We start from the raw sequence: 14847 nt of genomic DNA on the forward strand, positions 1-14847 counted from the left end.
AAATCAAATCCTGGGCTACATCAAAAGCAGCGTGGCCAGCAGATGGAGAGAGGTGATCCTGCCCCTCTACTCTGCCCTGGGGAGACCTCACCTGGAGTCCTGTGTCCAGCTCTGGAGCCCCCAGCACAAGAAGGACGTGGAGCTGTTGGAGCGTGTCCAGAGGAGAGCCACAAAAATGATCAGAGGGCTGGAGCAGCTCTCCTGTGAGGACAGGCTGAGAGAGTTGGGGTTGTTCAGCCCGGAGAAGGCTCCAGAAAGACCTTTTAGTGACCTCTTAGTATCTGAAAGGGGCCTATAAGAAGGCAGGGGATGATCTGTTCTCAAGGGTTTGTAGCAACAGGACAAGGGGTAACGGTTTTAAGCTAGAAAAGGGCAAATTTAGGTTAGATATTACGAAAAAGTTCTTTAATATGAGGGTGATAGATCACTGGAACAGGTTATCCAGAGAATTGGTGGAGGCCCCATACCAGTAGACATTCAAGGTCAGGCTTGATAGGGTCCTGAGCAACCTGACCTCATTAGAGATGTCCCTGCTTATTGTAGGGGGGTTGCACTAAATGGCCTTTAGAGGTCTTTTCCAACCCAATGCATTCTACGATTCTATGCTTGTATGATACTACTCAGGCCTGTGTTGGGGATGGTTTAGGTATAGCTTAGCCTCTCTGGAGCTGGAGACTGAATTAAAAGGTCTCCTAAGAGCATATTTCTGTAGCTGTATATTCATAATCTTCCCCAGCTACAATAGAAACCTTACTCTGTCTCCAGAAATAAAAAAAGCACCAAAATTACAACTGATGTGATTCACCCATGAATGCTGAGGGCACTGGCAAATATCATTGCAAGGCAAATCTTCACCATCTTTGGCACACTGTGGCAATTGCAGAGGTTTCTGAGGAATGGAATGAAAAAAAATGTTGGTCCTGTCTTCAGGAAGGGCAAGAAGGAGGATCCAGGGAACTACAGGCTGGTCAGTTGCACCTCGGAGAAGGTGATGGAAAAAGCCAGGGTACTTAATGCCTTCTTTGCCTTGATCATTCCTGGTAAAACCAGCCCTTGAAGATCCCTAGGATTGGATGTGACTTCCTCTCGTAAGGGAAAAGGAAGTAAAAAAGACTAATAGTAAGTAAATGGTCACTATAACATCTCCATCTGAGGTATAAATAAATATTTAAATAAGGAAATAGAAGGTTGTGTAATGTCATATTTTCAATGATAACTTCAAGCAGTATGCTGCAGCAGCATCACACACTGCATTCTCAAGCAAGAGGCACAATTCTATTCCACTTCATCCAGCCCACCCCCTTGAATTGGTTCACACTCATATTTTAAAATCTAAATATAGTGTAATACATAGGAATCTTTGTGCTTCAAGGCATTTAATGAGAGCCATGGAAAATAAAATGCTCATTTATATCTGAATTTAGTGTTATTAGTTCAGCTGGAGCACGCACCATTTTTTTTTCCTTGCAACTTTTTTTGTCTGTTCTGTCAGACTCTCCAAATTAAGAGCAGATTATCACCATCATATCCAGATTTGTTCTAACCACTCATGCAGGCAAGAGAGCAACATATCTCTGTTGCAGTAGCAATAATTTTGAGCAGGGCCAGCATGCTGCCTTTGCATAGGCTGAGACCCTCTGAAATTTGTGTGGACTGAGACAACCCCCTGGGCAAGGTCAACAGAATCTTAGTCACTGGCTTCCCACCCAGCTTAACCAGTAAGCAGATTATGGATGCACTTGGAGAGTTTCTGATTGCTTAACCCAATGAGAGCCTCTCCATATTTTGCACTCCCAGGCCCACGCTGATGTGCAAGACTGGGGAGACCATCACATTCTTAGTAAGGACGTGCTCAGTGCTGCACAATTATCTGCCAGAGCAGATGGTTAACAGCAAACAGTCCCACATTATTCGTTTGCCAGCCAGCTCACACATGGTGAATGCTACTCCGTCACTTAATAAATGCATATAGGTTTCATCATCATTAATCATAAAGAGAAAAAGCCAAGTTAATTATGTATCTGTCAACAAATATTTCACCTTAACTGCGCCTGCATTAAGAAATGCCTGTTGAATGCAAAGATGTTCTCTTGGCAACAAAGGATGTTCAAATCTTCATGCAAAATATCTTTATTTTTAGAATACATTATATTTTTTTTTATTATACTTATTTTTTAGAGTGGGTTATACTATAAAAATGATACTATATTTTTTCCAGTGATTGACTTCAGTTTTATCTATCTGTTCATGAGACTGAAAACTGTAATGGGAAACTGTAACAGCCTGGCTGATCACACCTTGGTCATTTCCAAGGAGTCTCAGCTCTGCCACCCCTCCCTGTCCCCTCCCAAGCCATGTGTTACTGCAGCGCAGCTCCACCCCTCTTTGGTCTACCCTCTCTCACAACTCTTTTCGACATGGACATGATGGAGAATCCAGTGGGTTTGGGATGTGCCCATCAGCTTCAGCACTGCCTGTAGGGGTCCACAGTCCTGACAGGGAACATCCCATCTCCTGCTATTCATCGACCGATTTCATGCCTTGTTCTCCAATTCTTTTTTCCAGTTCTACTCTCCTTTTCACCACCTTTACCTCTCTTTCTCCATGAATTCACTTCCCCAATGAAACACCTTGCTATCTCTATTTTGCTCCATCCACTTCCAAATTTGGTATTTGGTACCATTGCATATGCAATCTCATTAATCTGTCATTAATGTTAAATAACATTAATGACACGGTTTTCTATGTACAGCTGCCCTTGCAAGGTTCCGTTCCCCCAAAGAACCTCCAAAGTCTCCTTGAACCATTTGGTTCATACAGGTTTCAGTTTGCTTACCTCATAGGTTTTCTGAGACATGCCATCCTGCTTGTGTGTTGCTTCCTCTGTTCGGCTCCAGGTGACCTCCAGCACTGTCTTTTCCCATATGGAAACCATGTCAAAGCTCGTCCTGTAACAAGTTTTTCTCACTCTGTTATTGTGCTCACAGCACATCCTGCTCTCCCTTTGCCGCTCAATCACCAAAGCATGAGGCTGGATGTGCTCTTAGAACACCACCCCGCTTCCTGCAGAGGCACCATCTCAACACCATCCTGATTCTCTGCAATTTGGCACCCTATGGTGATACTTTCCTGGTGTTGGAGGGCAGCAGCGGTCCGGGCACTGCAGCAGGGGGTAGGACAATGGGGCAGATGCAACCTTCTCTTGTCTGGAGGCTACACAAAATATCTCTAGGGATCAGGTCTGCCTGGATCTGTCACTGCTGGAGAGCGTAGATCTGCTTCAAGGTTTGCACTTGAGCAGATGCATACACACTGCTGCTTTGTTTCAGGGAGCAGATGTTTTCTGAAGGATACACATTTGATGAGCACTGACCAAACCTGTGTTTAGCTAAAAAGGTGAGTGAAAAAACCAAAACACTTTGCCAGGTTACTTGACACCTGATGGGGCTGGCACAATTTTGCTTTGTAAGTATCTGAGAAGGGTACTGAGAACTTTCTGTTGGCCAATATTTTCTTCAGAGGTGACAAATCATTTACTGCAGGATTTTTAGTTGGAACAGAAGTTTTGGGTTATCTCTCTTGTCCCTGCAGCTGGCCAAATACCTTCTCAGCCACTGGCTGTGAGTTCAAGACAATCAGTTATGTGAAGCTGAAAATAGGATGTTGTGATCAGGACAGATGAGGAAAGAGGAGAGGAAAATACAGAAGAAACTTGGACTTCCTTTGAAACAAAAGTGCATCAAACAAAAAACAGGCAGTGATGTTTCACTTTCCACATGTGGGTGAACAAGATTTTATTTCTGTTTCTGTATTTTATAAAATACTTTATGATGGGAATTGGCCAGTGGGAGAGGAGTCTCTTGCTCCATTGCTTCATCTTCCTTCCCAACACCTAAACCTGATGAAACACCAGTTGAGTAGAAAAGTCTGAGAAAACCTCCATATAAGGTTTGCTTTTTCTATGATCTAATACCAATAAAGACCTGATTATGTTCTTACCTGATCTTCATTTCATAGGAAATGTTTTTAAAGGTTATCATTGCTCGTGTCAGTGATATTTCTGCTAAGCAGTGTAGCCTTCCTACTCCTTCCTGTTGCTGCTGCCACTGCTGCATCTTCAGTAACCTTATCAAAAAGAAGGTCATTCTGCATTGTTTCTAGTTCAGTAATTTACTGTGGTAACAAGCCGTGGACAATGGTAGTATTCGTAGAGGTAGTTAGAAGAAAAAGATTAATTAAAGGTCATTTTGTAAAGAATATGGTCTCATTGGTTTGAAAAATAAAATCAAGACCATGCAGCTGTAACTACTCTGGAAAGTTTACTTCCATTTTTAAAGCAGATGTATCTGATGTAATTTAGTTATGAACAAACCAGAATAGCTGCATCCTATGGGAAATCTGCCGTAAAGGCAAATGTCAGCCAAATTGTTTTAGTTCATACAAAGCACTTGTAAACTCTAGAGGGTTATGGCCTCTTTTAGTTAAACTACAGAATCTGCAACATATACTGATTACAGTTCATTAAATGCTTTTTGTTAAAGGCAGCTTCTTAGGGACCATTCACATTGTCCCATTCCCTGACTCCCTTATCCTTCCTCAGGAACAATTCAAGGTTGTTCTGCTCTGTTTTGATACATAAAATCGTTAGTACTTTATTAGCAGTAAGTATATTTCCAGTCAAAAAGAAATCTAGCCCTTTGCAGAGGGAAGCACACGTGATGTGTTTTTGGTGTTCCATATTAGCAGGCAGAAGGTGGGACCTTTGTTGCTCACAAATGATGCTATGGCCTGTGTTTTGCACAATGCCCACATGATGCTTGTTCTGGTGTTAGGACAACAGGGGGTGAAAGTAAGAGCTGGTCACCACGTGGTGAGGATCTCTGACTCCAGGGGCTATGGAGAGATACCCTGCAGCTAGCAAGAGCTGATTTTGCTGCCAAATACCCTTCCTAAGACCATCTTTGTTTTTTAAAGACATTTACTTGAAGAAGATAATGATACCTGGGGCCTATTTATGAACCATATTTAGTTATAGGCATGCCAGTTAACATAAATATTGAATATTTTCTGAATTTACATATATTGTGATTAATGTAATATAAACATACAGGTTTAGATAAAATATTCTTGAGCACAGCTGAGACTTCCAAAGTTCTTGTAAGACCACATTTGGATTTGATTAGACTCTCATTTTATGCTGAAATAAGTTTTTTTTTCTCTAAAAGATAATCGCTGCTACATGACCTCAAGCAGACTTTTTCTTATTTTCCTCCATCCCCCAAAATCTTGCTTTACAGTATCTGTATTAAAGTTTTGGGCTATTGTAGTAGAACAAGCAGGAAGAAAATGGATCCCTGGTGGTCTGAGAGCTGAGACAGCTGGTGCATCAGAGGTAGGCACAGGATAAAACATGGAAATTAGTTATCTTTTCCACAGAAAACAGGATTTGGGTCCAGGCTTAGGTACTCAAATGCCTGCATTTAGGCAGCTGAACTGAGCCTTCCCTAGATGTCCATTTGCAGTAATGGGAACTTCAATACCTTGCTCACGTGGGAACATGCATTTTGAGATCTTAAACAGACCTCAATTGCATCCCACTGTTTGTATGTTTTCTAAGTCATAAATAATTTTCTAAATCAAGTAAAATAACATAAAACCAAAGGATGCATTCAGTTGTTGTACTATAATTAATGCAAATAGAATGATGACATATTTATTCATTGATAAAGCCGACTGATGAGGTAGGGATGTTGAGAATGCATTTTTAGAGTTGCTATGATCTTGGTGACAATGTTAATGTTGAAGGGTTGTAACCAATACTTAAAGAATTGAAAATCATGCTACTTGTGGCTGCTATGACCATGATTTGCTTTAACAGAGCTTGTACTTTAGGTGGCTTGGTTTGTAAGACACCATGTAACTGCCTTCAAAATCTACCTGTAAACATCTATTGGTCACTTTGACTGTCCAACCAAGCAAGCATGCAGGGACACCATTGCCGGCAAGCTTCTGCTTTCTGCGAGTGCTTCTTTGAACCCAGCAAAAAGGAGGCCTAATTTCACCCCATAAGTTTTGGTGATCTTGTGTCACTCTATATAATCTTGGTCTGACTGCTCAGAAATGCATCTAGCAGGAGCAAAACATTTTAACAGGGGCCTGTCTAATCTCAGCCTAATTTGCTATCTGACAGCAGCAGCACCAGAATTCTCAGAGGGTTTTTTCCCATTTCTGTTTGCCTGTGCAAGAAGGGACATTTTGCTCTGGCTCTCCCAGCAGGACAGAGCTCCTGTCAGCCTCAGTAAAACTGCTGCTTCCCTGGAAAAAACACCCCTAGGGATGCAGATAATGATGGAGAGCATCAACTCCTGTAAAACTAGTTTAAAATGACCTTTTTTTTTTAATTTAAAAAATGTATGTGGTATTTATTTTGCTCTGCATATCATTACTAATCTGTATTTCAGCTTTTCTTTAATCTACTTCTAGTCAAAGTAGGGATGAAAGTAGGACTTTATATAACCCTGATGAAAGCATCTGTCAAGTAACAGGAAAGAATGAACTATGAGAGACTTGTTAATAAAACAGTCCAAGTAGCTAGAGACAGGGCTTTGCAATGAGGGAGCCTGGTGCTCTGATGAAACCATCTGCTTTGAAAACTGCTCTCCTTCAGCAACCAGCTTAAGTGCTGGGGTGTCCCTGTGTGGCACTGAACTGAGCCCCTCGGACCCATCTCGCTCAGCCTTCCCCTGGGCACACAGGCAACATCCTCCATGCCCGCCTGCCTCAGGTGGAGCCAAGCAGCCCCCAAAGCCATTGTCCTCACCTATGAGGACAGACTGAGAGAGTTGGGGCTGTGCAGTCTGGAGAAGCGAAGGCTCCGAGGTGACCTTAGTGTGGCCTTCCAGTATCTTAGGGGGGCCTACAAGAAAGCTGGGGAGGGCCCTTTTAGGATATCGAGAAACAACAGGACTAGAGGGAATGGGGCAAAGCTGGAAGTGGGCAGATTCAGGCTGGATGGGAGGAAGAAGTTCTTCCCCATGAGAGTGGTGAGACCCTGGAAGGGGTTGCCCAGGGAGGTGGTTGAGGCCCCATCCCTGGGGGTCTTTAAGGCCAGGCTGGATGAGGCTCTGGGCAGCCTGATCTAGTGGGAGGGGTCCCTGCTCATGGCAGAGGGGTTGGAACTGGGTGATCCTTGTGGTCCTTTCCAGCCCTGACAGATTCTGATCTGTTTTAGCAGAGGACTTTAGAGCCCTAATGGCTCAGTGATTGGACTTGATGATCTTGGAGGTCCCTTCCAACCTAAATGATTCTATGATTCTGATTCTAAGTGCTCCAGAGAGGTGGCCCCAGTGCCAGAGGTGTGTTGTCTCTTGAGGCAGGGACATTTCTGCCTCATCCACACATCTTCACCAGAGTTCATGCTGAAGCTGTACCTTGCAGCCCCACATTCTGGGGATTAGGGAAGAGGAATAAAGTAACTTTTCTCTTTCCGTTCACTGACAAAATTTCCTTTGGTATACAATAGTAGCTACTGGCTGGTTTGTAAAGCAAAGCTGCTAAGGATTTGGGGATTTTGTCCTCAGAGCACAACTGGAAGAACTATGCAATCTTAAAGCCTTGGTAAGTCAATTCCTGTGTCATCCATCTCTACTGAAACACCATCACATGTCCACTACTCAATTTACATTCCATACATAATGTGCTTTCATTGCATATAAACAGGTTTTCCCCCTTTCTTCCAGTTGTGTTTGTCTCCTGCTCCTGGCATGGAATGCAGAGTCAGCAGAAAGGCCATCTCTAACACCATGCTTACCTCTTTCTGGTGGAGATCCTTCATCAATCCCATAAACCAAAATAAGCCCTTGGACATGTCAGCCACCAGGACCCACTGCTTGCAAAAGCAAACAGGCAGGAGCCTTCCTGGCTGCACAGTAGTCAGCAGGGAGGGTGGCTGGTAGGAGCACTCCTCAGCCAGCCTGCAGAGCTGCTGGGAAGCTGGGGCACAGGTGAACACCTGCTGCGTTACCTGTCCTCACTGACCTCAGCCCTGTAAATTCAGGGGGCAAAGCTGAAAGCATGGGAAAAGCTAATTAAATGCAGTGCTCAATTAAAATCCCTCTAAAAACTGTTTACTAGCTTTGTGCAAACCAGTTTACTCATCCTTTTGCTATCCTGCTCACGCTCTCTTTATGAGGGCAGCCTGTTCAGGAGTGCTGGAAAACCAAGGTGTGGGGAATCTGCTGATTCTGCAAGATTTCCCCATTAAGTGCCAATTTGGCATGATCTAAGCAGGGTGATGAGCTGCTACACACATGCTAAGCCACCCTCTGAGGAAGAAGTGATTCCTTGGCTTGAAGTGATTACTGATTGCCTTCTGAGACAAGAGAAACCATCTCAGCCCAAAGAGCTGCAAACAGAAATAATCCCACTAAAGCTTTCTGGAATGGTATGAAACCTATTTCAACATTTCCAGTTGTTTCCTACATCTGCAAAAGCTTGATGCTGGCAGAAAAACATAGAGAAGGTGACCTGTCTATAAAAGCTTCCATCTTCATGCTCTTTAGCTGTGCCAGAAAGAGGAGCCTACTGTGCAAATATGTCTCTAAAATTAAAACTAATTACCCAGGAGCCTCCCTACTTATTTCTTTAATTTACAAAGCTGGCTTACCTTGCACTAACAGAGGCTTGAGCAACATAATTTTTTACAGGCAGGTGCAAATACACCTAATACAAACAGTTGGCAACAGGCTTTTGTAATGCTCTCAGCCTCTCTTCCAACCAGAAGACCTCATCCAGCTCCCAGACCTGCTGCAGCCGGGCAGCAGATGCATCTTGCAGCGGGGCTTCTGCCACGCAGCACCCGGGAGCTTCCCAGAGTCTCCAGCCAACGCGGCAGACCCCAGTGTTGGAGCCACCGGTGCTCTACTGGACTGCTCCCAGTCTGCTTCATCTGGCTGCATAAATCACAGAATCATAGAATTGTTTAGGTTGGAAGAGACCTGTAAGATCATTGATTCCAACCACAAGACTAACTCTGCCAAGTTCACTGATAAGCCATATCCCAAAGCGCCATATCTACACGACTTTTACACACATCCAAGGATGGTGACTTAACCACTTCTCTGAGCAGCCTGTTCCAGACATTTACAACCTTTCTAGTGAAGAAATTTTTCCTAATATCCAACCTAAACCTCTCCTGGTGCAGCTTGAGGATGTTTCATCTTGTCCTGTTACTTGGGAGAACAAACAGACACCCACCTCTCTACAGCCTCCTTTCAGGTAGTTGTAGAGCCTCCTTTTCCTCAGTCTAAATAGTCCCAGTTCCCTCAGCTGTTCCTCATAAGACATGTGCTCTAGGTCCTTCACCAGGTTTGTTGCCCTTCTCTGGACCTGCTCCAGCACCTCAGTGTCTTTCTTGTATCAAGGTGCCCAAAACTGAACGCAGTATTTGTGATGTGGCCTCACCAGTGCCAAGTACAGGGGGACAATCACTTCTCTAGTCCTGCTGTCCACACTATTTCTGATACAAGCCAGGATACTGTTGGTCTTCTTGGCCACCTGAGCACACTGCCAGCTCGTATTTAGCCACTTGTCAATCAGTCCCTCCAGGTCCCTTTCTGCCGGACAGCTTTCCAGCCACTCTTCCCCAAGAGTAGCATTGCATGGGGTTGTTGTGGCCCAAGTGTATTTGGCCTCATTGAAGCTCATACAATTGGTCTTGGCCCAAAAGCCCATGGACTTCATAGTCATGGTAGGTCAGAGCAGTGTGTGGAGCTGCAGGCATGTTCCCTATTGGGAAACATCCATCAGTGCTGGCTAGTTTGGTCAGTCTCAAATTTTGAGTGTTTGCTGGGCAAAGGAAGATAAGAAGGCCCCCACAGAAGACAGCAGTGCTGTTATCTCCCAAAGAGAAAAAAAAACAAAGTCAGTGTCCAGATTGGGTAAAATGCTTAAAGACAGACCCAGCACCAGTGTGGAAGGCCAGTGAGTTTCAGCTGCAAGTGCTGCTGTGCCTGTGAGCAGGCCAAGGGCAAAGGCAGACTCCTGCCCCAAGTTTGGCTGCTTTATCACCATCTGCAGTGCACATACTGCTTGTGCTGTCCTCTAGGTGTCAGTGACAGACAGGGCACCACAACTCCTTGCTCCCACCCACACCCCAACATGGCTGGGCCAAACTCTTCCCTCCTTCTCCTTCCTTGTCTTCATTGTCTCGGTGATGAAGCTGACCCCTCGTAGCAGCACCGAAGGAGGTGATCCTCCAAACCAAGCCGAGATGCAAATCTGTGACCTAATTTTTTTAAAAGGCCAGTCTGCAATTTTCCCATGGGCTATCAATCGTTGATAGTATGGTTTCTTGCAATGCACTGGTAGGACCAGGCCACCCAGATGACCAAGATAAGATGGTGGTGCTTTCCCAAAGCTGGCATGCTCTCCTCAGAGGTGAGCAGAGGAAGATTGCTGTAGCCCACTGATCAGGATGAAAAACACCAGTACTAATGTGTGCTGCTGATGTTACAGGAGGATCTTCAACAACAGATAGATGAGAAGGTGCAGGAGAAACAAAAGGCTATTCAACAACTTGCTATGCTAATTTATATGAGTGAACTTGTTATTAATGGAGCTGCTGGTAAAAGAATTTTCCATGAAAAGCGTTCTCTGTGAAAAATGAGGTGGATGAAAGTGTGCCAAAAAAAAAGATCAATGAATCTAGCCTCTTTGGGGCTTCTATATTTTAAGGAAAACGTGAAAAAATAATTATTTACTGCATGGGCTTGTTCCTCATCATTTTATTTTACAAGGGAAGCAGACAACATTTTTCTAAATATCTCTAATGTAAAGATCTTCAGTCAGCACAATATGAAAAACATAATCACTAGAGGCCTCATTCTCTACCTCCACTCTTCTTTTATAACCCCCTTCTTTTTATTCCTCCAGGATGTCAAAAAGGTCTTCAGGAAGGTGCAATCATCGTTCTGTCTGCCTTTATCGATCCTCTACAGTGTGAAGTCTCTGTAAGAGGATCTTTTATATGGACTGTTGTTTCTGATCAGCTGAAGACATTGCTAAGAAACAGACATTGTGATGCACAGTTGGATAGGATAGAGGAAGCTAAGAAAAACTGGAATGTATGTCACTATTCCTAAAGATAGATTAATTTAAACTTTCGGTCATATGTGACCCTGAGAAGATGTTGAGCAGATCTTAATAGCAAAGTCCTGTAAAGTTACAGTGATGAAAACTCTCCTGTCTCTATCTGGAGAAAACTGCTGAAGCAGACACCATTTAATGTTTTATTCTTAGTGGTTTCAGGACATACGCAACAGTTTTTCTTATTGTTATTAACCATAAGAGTATCTATCCCATACAGGTTTGGTGAGCACAAACTCCATGGCTCTGTTGCATTCCAGCTAATGCAGTGAGGGGTGTTTTCTGATGAGTGGTGCTTTGTAATGGCAATTGATTATCCTGGGAAGAAGATAATCAAGATGTTTGCTATATTTCTCCTTATCAAATATCTAAAAATATCACCCACATCTTCACAGCTTCTCAGCCTGCGATGCAAGGTGGAGAGACTGACATGAGGTTGGGGAGGATGGCAGAGGAGAGGCCACTGCCACACAGGTTATGTTGAAGACATGACAAGGTGTAAAGCAAGGAGAGAAGACTGGAAAATACACTCCAGCTAGGACTGGTGGGAGGATTTAGTTGTGGGAGACTGCTGAGAGAATTGTGCAGGGAGCAGGTTGGAGCAGACACCACAAGAGTGATTTTGAGGCCAAACACAATGATTTTGGCTTGATGTGCAGGAAAGCTGGGCAGAGGGACCGTGCCAGGGGGTTTTTATCCTGGGGTAACTGCTGTCTGCCATAGAAAGTCATGTTCTTTGTTCAGATCAGTAGGGAATTAGGACCTACCTTTACCAACTTTTTTAAATATATATGTCTATATATTAAACTGAAATAAATTTTTTAAAGATGGTCTTTCCAAGATCTGTATGTCACTCCTGTAGCTGGTGTAAGTTCAAGGAGCACACCCCCGGCTATCCATTTTTCTGACACCTTTGAATTAATCAAAGGCTAAAGTCTGTGAAGAGAATGTTTAATTCATGTATTTAGCAAATGCAGTTCTTTCACCTGCCCACACAACTTGCAGAGGAAATACATTAAAGTGGAGAAATAGCTCAGTAAGGGCTACAATGAGAAGCTTAAATGGCAAGACTTCTGCCAAGACATTGAAAGCAAGTATCAGGATTATCTCTGTCTTCGTAACACTTCTGAGCTGTGAATACTGCAATACTGCTAGCTGAAGTAATTAAAGAGGTCATTCTGGAATTACTTCACAGATTTACTCCACGCTGTTGTATAGGTGAGATCTCCTGAACCCAGGGATCTCAGCTGGTACCAGCAGCACAACCAGACTCTGCGCTGGCTCATGTCACAACTTGGACCTGACAGAAGAATAGCTTAAGCAGTGGAAGGAACCACCACATATGGACACACAGCAGGTAATTCCAGCATGGGAGACTTCCTTAAGTGAAAGAACAAGGACAATGGAGATAAGCTGGTCATTAATAAATTTCAGATGGAATTTGGAAGAAGGTTCATTTCTTGGTGCAAAAGAAGTGGGATTTTCAGACAACCTTCCAAGTGGCATAGCGAAGCCAAAAATAACAGGAGAAAAACAGGTAAAAAATATCAACCAAGACCCAGTTTGTTGCTTTTATCTGGAGTTTGGTTGTTTTATGAAACAGACTCTGTGACAACAGAAACAGCAGAGGATCTGGCTCTGTAACCCAAGAGATCTCCTCTAGGTTGACTATTTAATGCAGACCATGACATTTTGTCGCGCTCAAATGCCATCACCTCTGTAGGTTTCTGTAGGTATAAGTGGATTTGATGGATACCCACATTTTGCTTAGAGTGAGAATGCTCCAAAGGACACGAGATGGCCACTTAGGGCTTAAGTATTATAGCCTGGCTGGAGCAGCACTGATGCTACAGCAATTTACCTTAATGACTCAAGAGCATATTTCACAGCAAAGCTGTATAGCTTTCCTGACCTAAAAGCCCTCACATAGCTTAAACTCAAATTTATGCCACTCACAGAAGACATCTAAAAGAAAAACCATATCCAACAAAGCCAGGAAGAAAAATGGAAAAATTTAAAGCTATGAAAACCCAGAGATGAAAACATGTTGCAGGAAAATCATACCAGTGGTGCCAATGACTGTAAAAGCCTTGCAGCAGGAGGACCATTAGCTGGAGGAGCAGGTCAGCAGAGGTAGCCATTACCAGCCATTAAGGGGGCAAAGCACGGTGGCAGGACACCCAGCCTTCGCGGGTCACAGCCCCAGCCAGGGACAGGGCTCAGGGGTCTACAGGCAGCTCAGCAAGCAGCTTTCCCAAGTCCTGGAGGTGACATACGGCCCTGCCACTGCTGCAGCCGTGTGAAGTCAGTGAAGGGCTCTGCATGGGCCATTCCCTGCAGAGACTACCTTTAGGCAACAGGTAAAAGAGGGCAACATGGGTACGCTGGGAAAGGAATCCAAGGGAAAGAACTGGACTCCTCTCCAGATACAGCTTTAAGTAGACAATTTGTAGTTAAATGAGGAGCTTCATATTTGAGCAAATTAGCTCGTATCATGCTAAAGAGTGATGCAGATTTACTAGTTCTCACATCTGAAAAGCTGGTCAGCACATCATCCATCTCAGCCTCTTCACACCTACATTCTTCTCTCCTTCCCCTATTAAGCACATAAATGATGGAAGGAAGAGAAGCTAAGGAAAAAAGAAGAGGATCACTTCACCCCTGGCAGCAGGCTCTGTGGGGTGGATTTTGCAAACAGAGGGAGAGCAAGCCAGAATTTATGTGCTGTGAGATCAGGAGCATCGTGGTGGCTGTGCCCACACTGTCCCCAGCGCTATGCATGCCATCCTTGAAGCTTTGCCCTGTGGAAGAGAGGCTGGCACATCAATCTGCAAAACAAAATTGGCTGAAGTTATCTTGGAAAAGCATGCAAAAGCCATCAACTCTGATCACTCCCCATTTCCTACCAGGAAGGTGTGAGCTGGAAGTATTTAGTGAAGCAGAGGGAGAGGCTAGCAGTGGCTGGAGAAGCAGATTGGGACAGAACTGAGCTGTTAACCTGCAGCAAACCTCACCCCCCACAGCCCTGTATTCTTCACTTGAGCTTGCCCACAGGCACCTGGTGACCCTTGGCAGGTTTCTCTCCCTGCCAGTGCTGATCTACATCTTACTGCTTTGGTCGTACATCAGGGAAACGAATCCCTCGTGCGTAGGTGCAGCCAGTGATCCTCAAAGTGCCTTGCCCAAAGAAATGAAGCAAAAACCCAAGCTACTGACTTTTTTTTTTTTTTCTCTTTATTTTACCAAGTTTATTTATGTAATATGCTGTGATGGGAAGACAGGTAGGCTCAGCTCTTGTTTTACACATCTTGATATTCATCGATTTCAGTGGAATTCAGCAAAGGTGTGTGGCACAGCTAAAGGAGATAGCATCTGGAAGAGGCATATGAACTCAGGACTTGTAAGGCACCAAGGCAGTGTGCTGTTTATTCCCATTACACGAAAAGTACCTTCTCTCTGGAGTGTCAGGGAGCAGGAAGCATCCCCAGGTGGATGCAGGGCTGCTGCATGATGTGGAGAGCCTTCTGAGGAGGGCAATAGCACCACATAATGTCTCTTGAGCACCACATAATGTCTCTTGCCCTTACAGGGTGATCCCACTGGGGCCCATCCTAGGGTGTGGGGAGAGGGATGGGGTGTTTAGGGTTTGCCTGTTTCCCCAGACCTGAAGGATTTTCTTCTACTGTGCCTACCTATGCTGGC

This window comes from Merops nubicus, unplaced genomic scaffold (genome assembly GCF_000691845.1).
Source record: "Merops nubicus isolate BGI_N331 unplaced genomic scaffold, ASM69184v1 scaffold6054, whole genome shotgun sequence".
Lineage (NCBI taxonomy): Eukaryota > Metazoa > Chordata > Aves > Coraciiformes > Meropidae > Merops > Merops nubicus.